Genomic DNA, 7,929 nt, shown 5'->3' on the forward strand with positions numbered 1-7,929 from the left:
TGGGAAAATCATATGTTATTTTGAACCAGTCCTCTGTGAACCAGCTCAATGTTACATGGAGACACACAGTATTCCATGTATACAATACTCCAGGCATCCCAAACTGCACCCCCCCCCCCAAAAAAAAACCCAACCACACACACACACACACACAGAGCAAGTGGCTGCTCTAAAATGCAGCCAGGACTACTGTCCAAATCCCCACTCCCAGCTTCCTATCGGATTCCACCAGATTTCATATGCACATTCATGTAATTCACATATAACACCCTTTTAATTTCAATCAACTTTAACAGAATCCCCCCCCACTTCTCACTGCTACTGCTTTCTGGGTCTGAATGTTCTTTTATTAATATTTAATACCATTTTAGTATTCTTCTTTGTGCTGAACTATTTTCTGCTCATTTTACAATGATTTTTTTTTTAAATACTTTATTCCTATAGAAGTTTAATCTGAGGTTTACCACTAGAGGATTAACCTGAAAGCTATCATTGCAAGAGCAGGCAACAATGTTGTTCAGAAACACAAAAATTGTATCCACTTGAAACAAGGCTATTTATTCAATCATTTTTATGTTAAACAGCACATGTAGTTGCTGCTAACCAACATATCTGAAGATTATATTCACTTTGGTTTTTAGTTTTCTTATTACTTGTTTAAAGCAGCTACTATAGAAATAATATATACTTGTTTCCTACTGCAGTTAAGTATCATAAAACTCTTGAGAACTTGTTGGACTAGCACATAAATTACAACATAAAGGGAAAAAGTGAGGCAAAACTTAAAGCTGTGTTAATTACAGCCACTGGAAGAATTTAAAACCTAATAATAGTAAGAAATTTTCCAGTTCCTCAGATGTTGCTTCCCAACTGGGTTGGTGTTTGCAGACTATAGTCTGTCTTGAAGAACTGCAGAATATCTGCGGTCAGCAGCCAGTAGACAGCAGCTTTTCATCTTAATAATCAATCTGAAGGTTAGTTATTACACACTGATGGAAGATACATTTTTTTCCTGGCTTCATGACACTTAAATGATTTAATGTCAGCTAGATTGGAGTCACAAAATATTTTTGTATTTTTGTGATGGCAAATAAACAGCAGATGGGCTTTAAATACAACTTGTAAATTCCAATGTAATTCATAAAGACCAACATTCCTACCTTCCCTACCGTGTCATAACTAATGTAACAGTTTGGACAATACCATAACTACATTCCACCAAAGTTATACAATAGCCTATGCCAATCTACACAAAGCCTTTCATTCTTTAGTTAACTGGCATTCCCTGCTTGAAGAGAAAGCAACCAAGAATGAATCCAAGCTCCACAGTTTCAATAGGCAAATCTCCATTGGCCCATACTTCTTCCACTGGTGGTTAGATTCACATTTTAAGGATGCATTGAGTTTTCCACTTAAAATGTTTTTATTCCTTTTAGAAAGCAACATAACAGTAATTAGTAACAAACCCATCCATGGGGGAGCCCTAGAGCCCTGAGTTTCTCCCCACTATATTGCCACTTGCCTCAAGGAACAGACTGTGATTGCCCCAGTTCAACCCCTTACTCCAGCAAGCTTCAGCACCTCTACCCTTATACAGGACCCTACAGCTGCAGCAAGGGGATTTTCACCAGCCCTAGCTGGCCACCTAGGCTTTAAAAAAAAAATTAGGATCCTTTACTGCAGGGGTGGGTAATTATTTTGGGTGGAGGGCCGCTTACTGAGTTTTGGCAAGCCATCAGGGCCTGCATGACAGGCAGCCCAGGGCAGATAAATATTAATTTTCTAAATGTTTTAGGGGCCACACGGGCCGGATGGATGTGGCCCACCAGGTCATTCTGGCCCACGTGCTGCATTTTGCCCACCCCTGCTTTACTACAAGAGGGGTTAGGCCTGGAATATCACTTGCCCAGAAACCATTCCCTCTGCTGGCAATGAGCAAGAAGATAAACTATACAAGCAGGTTTGAAGGCAGAAAAACAAAACAAGTGCTCCCTTATCTGGCTACATCCTAGCCTTCCTGAAAGCCCTGCAAGTATTTCCTGCCATCAGCCTTCCTGTTGGTTCTGCCAGCCCTGGCTGCTAGGACCACTGAACCTCCAAAATCTGAGATTCAAAGACCTTGATTCCATCCTAGCTAGACTTTAAAAAGCCCCCAAAGCCACCCACCCACCCTCACCCTCTCTATGAACATTACTCTATGAGGCCTTTGCAATAGAGGAATCGATTTCCCCTTTACAGGCAGACAGTGCTTGGATGCATTTAGCACATATGAGTATCTGGCACCTATCTCACTTGATTATCTTTCAGTTACATCATGTAATTACGAAAGTACATTTATATCAAGTATCGTAACACATACAGATATGACAATGAAAAAACTGAACTCAGCTTCAAAGTAACTACAACTAGAGACTATACTCCTATGATGCTTATCTAATGCATAGAGAATATCCACATATACCACATAGTGAAGCCTAAAAGCAACTCAGTTTGGAGGTATATTCATGACACAATTATTTGAAAAGACATGGATTCTTGCAAGGAGAATGATAAGTATATTTTACACATATAGTTAGACAAATATTTTATCTTGGCAAAATTCTAACAAATATATAACACCCTTTCCTAAAACTTTCCTAGTGAGTTTGTTACTGAAGTCTGAAAATATAATGCACTCTCAAGAGTCACAACACTCTGGCTGCCCTGGGACTACGCTGCATGCAGTACACACTCCAGGACTCACACTGTAGAGAGCTCCTGCCACACCCTGGCTTGAGCAGGACACCACATGAGGCTCAACTCCCACTTGGCCAGAGCAGTCGGTGTTGGATCTGGCATGTAGGGTCCAGAACAGGTCCCACAGGTCCATATGGCATGGCTCTGTGGGCCAGATCTTTGACATCCTCGTTCTAAAGCATGGATAGTCAGCATCCAACACTTTTTTGAGAAACCACCATCTAATACAACATAGAAGTACATTATGGAAGGTAAGGAGGTCTTCTAACACCTAGCGACTCAAGATTATTTAGCCCAAAAGAGTCTAGGTGTTAGTTAAGGACACTCAGAATTACAGAATCATGGAAAATTAGGGTTGGAAGGGACCTCTAGGAGGTCATTCAACCATCCCCAGCTACATCATCCCAGCCAAGGCTTTACCTAAGCAGGTGTTAAAATACGCTAACAATGGAGGTTCCACAACCTCTTTATGTAGCCCATTCCAGTGCTTCGGTACCCTCCTAGTGAGAAAGATTTTCCTGATATCTAACCCAAACTTCCCTTGCTACATCTTGAGCCCATTGCTCCTTGTTCTATTATCTTTCACCACTGAGAACAGTCTAGCTTTATCCTCTTTGTAACCACTTTTCAGGTAGTTGAAAGTTGCAATTAAATCTCCCCTCAGTTATCTCTTCTCCAGACTAAATAAGCCCAGATCACTTGGTGGGGACCTCCAGGAAACTGCCTCTAAATTTCAGAGTAGTAGTGCTCAGTGTAAGGTTTAGCTTACAAGGAAGAACATGATTAAATAAATGCATTTTATAAAACAGATTCCACAGAGAGACATCAAACTTGAAAAAGCAACTTAAAAATGTCACAGGAACATATAGATTATAATGAAATTATAATACTGTTACAATGAAAAGTTATTTAGAGAAGCTACAGAACTTTTCCAATATTTTGCTGACATAGTTAACCCTGGAAGAAGAGGCTAGGAAGTGACCAACAGAATGTAGCTTAAATCCATTTTCTTCTGTTACAGATACAGATTTCCACCAAAACACTAAATCTGCAAACATTACAGTTCATGCATTAAAATGGTGGGGGAGAAAAATGAAGACAAATGGTGAATACATCATTCTCAGTTTTTATGATCTGCACTTCTGTCCAACCAACTTAGCAACAATAAAGCATATTTTGAAACACATTCTTACTGGTTTGGTTGACATGCCATAAAAAACTAGTTATTTAGAAAGTAATTGGATACTGATATAGAATTACCAATTTAAAGATAGTTATGACAAGGGCAGGCCAAAGACTTGATTAAAAACGCATGGACTTGTTATTTACAGAATTGCAGGTTCCTCATTTTGGACAATATATGCCTATTTTCTGAATAATGAATAGGCATAAATATTGCTTTCATGTGTAATTATTTTTTTTTTTTTTTATAAAACCACTATAGTCACTTGGGACTAGACATGGAACATGGAAGGAAAAAAGACAAAATAAAAAAAGAAAGTAATTTTTCCAGATTTTTCAAATCAGAAAAAAATCACAACATCTCCAGCTGAAAGCTTCTTCCTGTGCATCTCACATCTTAAGACAAAGAACTGGAGAAAGACACTCCAACTTTCTATGGAGGAAGGGAAAAGAAAGTATGGTGGGCTAATATCAGGGAAATAAGAACAAAAAGATGATGCAGGGAAAACTGAACTATTCAAACCAGCCAAAATAGTTTGACATGATCCTTTGATACACCCAATTTCCATCTTTGACAGGGGAACAGACTTAGTAGATAATGGCGACAAAGTACATGATGTTGAGTATAGTAATGCTTTTGACACAATCCCCCAGGGCAACCTCAAAAGCTAAGGAAAAGTGTTCTAGATGTAGTCATAACAGGCTGGTGTAAAACCAGCTGAGAACTTCTCAAAGAGCAGAGGAGTCTCCAGTGGTTAACTGGGAGGATATTCTAGGGGAGGAGGGGATTCTAGAAGGATCTCAGTAAGTCTTGGACCCGGACTTACTAAATACTTTTGTTAATGACTTGGATAACAAAACTGAGGAACCCATTAAGGAACTTCTGTGAAGACAAGTCCTTAAAGAATGCAGCAAGTTCAAACAAAACTCAGGAAGAGACCAAATGGAGGAGGTATCTGCTTTGTAAAACAGATGTTGTAGCTGTATGAAGCCTGACAAAGGAAGACTTATCCCTCCCTAAAAAGCAGTATGATGCTATGACCATAGGAAAGTCTGAGCTCACCCAGTCCAGCCCTCTGCTTAAGACAGGATCCTCCCTAACTAAATTATCCCAGCCAAATGCGTCTAACCTGCTCTTGAAAATTTCCAGCAACAGAGATTCCACAATTTTTCTAAGTAGCCTGTTCCAACACTTGATCACCATCATAGTTGGAGCATTTATTCTAATCTCCAAACTAAATTTCCTCTACTGCAGTTTTAGGCCATTTTTTCCTATGTAGAATGACAGATTGAAGTGGTCACAGAGAGGGGACTGATTTCAGAAGTCTTTTGGATTCTTGTTTTAATACATTTTCCATCTAAGAATGTCTCACCTAGCTTAGTTTAAGAGAAGTCCAAAAGCAGATGTTAAACCATCTATTTCCAAAATCCACTTTCTATTTGTTAAAGAAGTCATGTTTGTTAAGAACATTTCAGTAATTTCACATAAACGTCCCAAAGAAAAGAGAACAGGGGTGCTGAACCAGTGGATATGCATACAGATACCTTTATCCCCCCAATGACTTGGGTTGTCTTCAGGGTGCTATGAAAAGCACCCAAAGAGAAGACATGACATACAAATGGTTAAAATCACAAGAATAGGATTTAATACCATTTACAAGATGAAAATGTTAAATTTCAAGACAGTAACGCTGTTGTTTGACAACAAAAAAAATCAGCAGCCTCAATGGTCTCTCCTTATTAGTGCTAGGTGTATTTTGCAAATGGTTAACTCTTGTTATTAGTGTTGGGTGTATTTTGCTGATGGTTACCTAATGCAGTCACAGAAATTCTTGTTGCCTTTTATACCCCTTGCTAATTAAAACTCATTTTGAATCTCAACCTTTCTAATTTTATCCCTCTAAGACTGCTAATCTTTGATACTCATCCCTACATATCTCTTTCCACCTGTTCTGATCTTTTTGTTTTCCCAGTTCTATAAAGAGCTCCCAGTGCAACCACTAAGTCTCTTCCTGTTCTTCCTTTTCAGAGCCTTTCAGTAACCAATACCTCTCCAGTGCTCAACTCCCCTCTTCTTCTCAAATACTGCCTGCCTTCATTATATCCGTTTGAAAGTGCTATGGTTAGGATGGTTCAATTGTCTAGTGTGGAGTGTGTTATATGGGCATAAAAGTTTAGCAGTGGAGGTTAACTTTTTTGACAGGCATGCCACAAATTAAGCCCTGCACTCATTGAGTGCCACTCCAATTCCCTTCCCTACCCAGTCTGCTGCTTTGCTTTCTGCACCCTGGCCTGTTGTCATCAGCAATCCCTTGACTCAAGGATGATCTGTATCATGCCTCTTTGATGAGTCTTGAAGTGAAGTAAGAGTCCAGTCCTCAAGTCACAGATTCAGCTGCAGAAGTTGCAAGTTTTTCCATGGGGGAGAATAAGCCATACGCTGGGATTTCTCTTCTTTTCCTTTCCCTGCTCTCTCTTCTCTGCTTCAAAGGCAAGACGCTTTACCTCAAAGTGGGCTGCCACCTGGTTGAGGCTGCAGCACCACTGTTCTCCATGTCAGCATTTATATTCTTCAGGTACGTATTCAAGCATCCTTGTAGCATTTCCTCTGACCACCACAAGATCTCAAGCCACAGCTAAGCTGGCAATAGAGCACTTGCTTTGGGAGTCAAGAGACAAGCATCTGCACACAATGCCCAATCCAGGGAATTTAGTGCTTGAGTATCACTGACTCAATAGTAATTCTGGCTGCAGAGCAAGGATGCTAGCATCTGCGTGCCGATCCTCCCATTTCATTTCATGCAGAGGATTTTCCAGAGGTATTGTTGGCAATACCTGGCCAGGCTCTTGAGATGATGAGGGTAGGTCATCTAAAGCCCTGTCACCCGTGTTTTACATCCATAGGGGAGAGTGGCCATGATGAATGCACTGTAGATCTGGATCTTGGCATCTTTCGAGAGATGACAATCAAAAACAGTATGCCAAAGCCATTCCCCAAAGGAGTCACTTGCACATCAGATCCTGTGCTGGATCTCCTCATTAACAGTCACCCTCTGGGAGAGGCAGCTCCTGAGGTAGAAGTGCTTGATTACCTCCTGGGTCTCTCTCATAACAGTAATATGGGCTGGGGGGAGGGACAGGAAAGCTCACATTCCTGGCCTAGAGCAGGCTGATAGAGCATTTCAGTCTTCTCACTGTTGAAAGTTCAGTGGGCTTCAGCAAAGAGATCCAGCCCAGGCTGGAGGTGAGGACAGCACAGGCACCAGTGTATCAAAGGAGTCAAAGAAATCAGTCTTGGAGGAAAACACACCCTGGGCTGAACACAGAGTGGAAGGGGAGCTTTACAGTGCCAATCTTAGAAGGGAGGCAGTCCCCCATGAGAGCCAGGAGGGCAGTCCAAAAAAACCCAGGGAACTATGCTGGGGCAATGAGGTGGCATCACTTGGTTTGGACAACAAAAGGATCCACTCACAGGACCGGCGGCCAATGCCCTGTCGTGAAGAAGCCTCAGGAACTTGCTCGAGTCTTCAGGGTTTGTGTGCCTGGCCGATCTGCTTTCTGCTCCCCACCCCCACCCCCCGGCCCTGCGCAGCCTAGAATCAGGGCAGGAGCAGAGCCAGCCCGTCCTTGCTGAGGCCGCTCAACCTCGCCCTCCCTTCCCGCCCCACAGCGCGCTGCCCCGGGCCAAAGGAAGGGGAGCGCATGCGCCAGTCGGGCTGAGGAACCGACTCCCTCGGGAGCCGGGTGAAGGGCCAGCCCCACGGTACGGGAGACGGGAAGGGACACAACGGACGCACCGAACAGACGCCACCAGCCTCCCCGCGCGTCCGCTCACGCCCCATATAGTCGCCTCTTCTTGTCGTCTCGGCAATGACGCCACGACCAGGCACGTCCTTACGAGAGGGACGGGGCACTAAACCGTTGGAGCGCTTTTCTCCGCCGTCGCTCGCTGATGACGCCACGGCCAGACGCGTCCATCAGCAATCGCGACACCGCCTCATCTCCCTAAGC

General features: G+C 42.5%; 1 protein-coding gene across 4 annotated transcripts in view; it reads right to left on the bottom strand.

Moving 5' to 3' along the window:
- ANAPC10 (anaphase promoting complex subunit 10) overlaps positions 1-7,926 on the bottom strand; it is a 63,294-nt gene extending 55,368 nt beyond the window's left edge. For 2 of the 4 annotated variants that reach the window (XM_090036336.1, XM_090036335.1), the window contains exon 1: positions 7,716-7,926. The gene's annotated coding sequence lies outside the window, so the exon portion shown is untranslated. Of the gene's footprint in view, positions 1-6,178; positions 7,501-7,715 lie in introns of those variants that run through there. The other 2 variants (XM_090036333.1, XM_090036334.1) reach the window with 2 other exon arrangements.
- Between the last annotated feature and the right edge of the window lie 3 nt (positions 7,927-7,929).

Source organism: Crocodylus siamensis, chromosome 2 (assembly GCF_052110815.1).
Source record: "Crocodylus siamensis isolate JL-2025a chromosome 2, ASM5211081v1, whole genome shotgun sequence".
Classification (NCBI taxonomy): domain Eukaryota; kingdom Metazoa; phylum Chordata; order Crocodylia; family Crocodylidae; genus Crocodylus; species Crocodylus siamensis.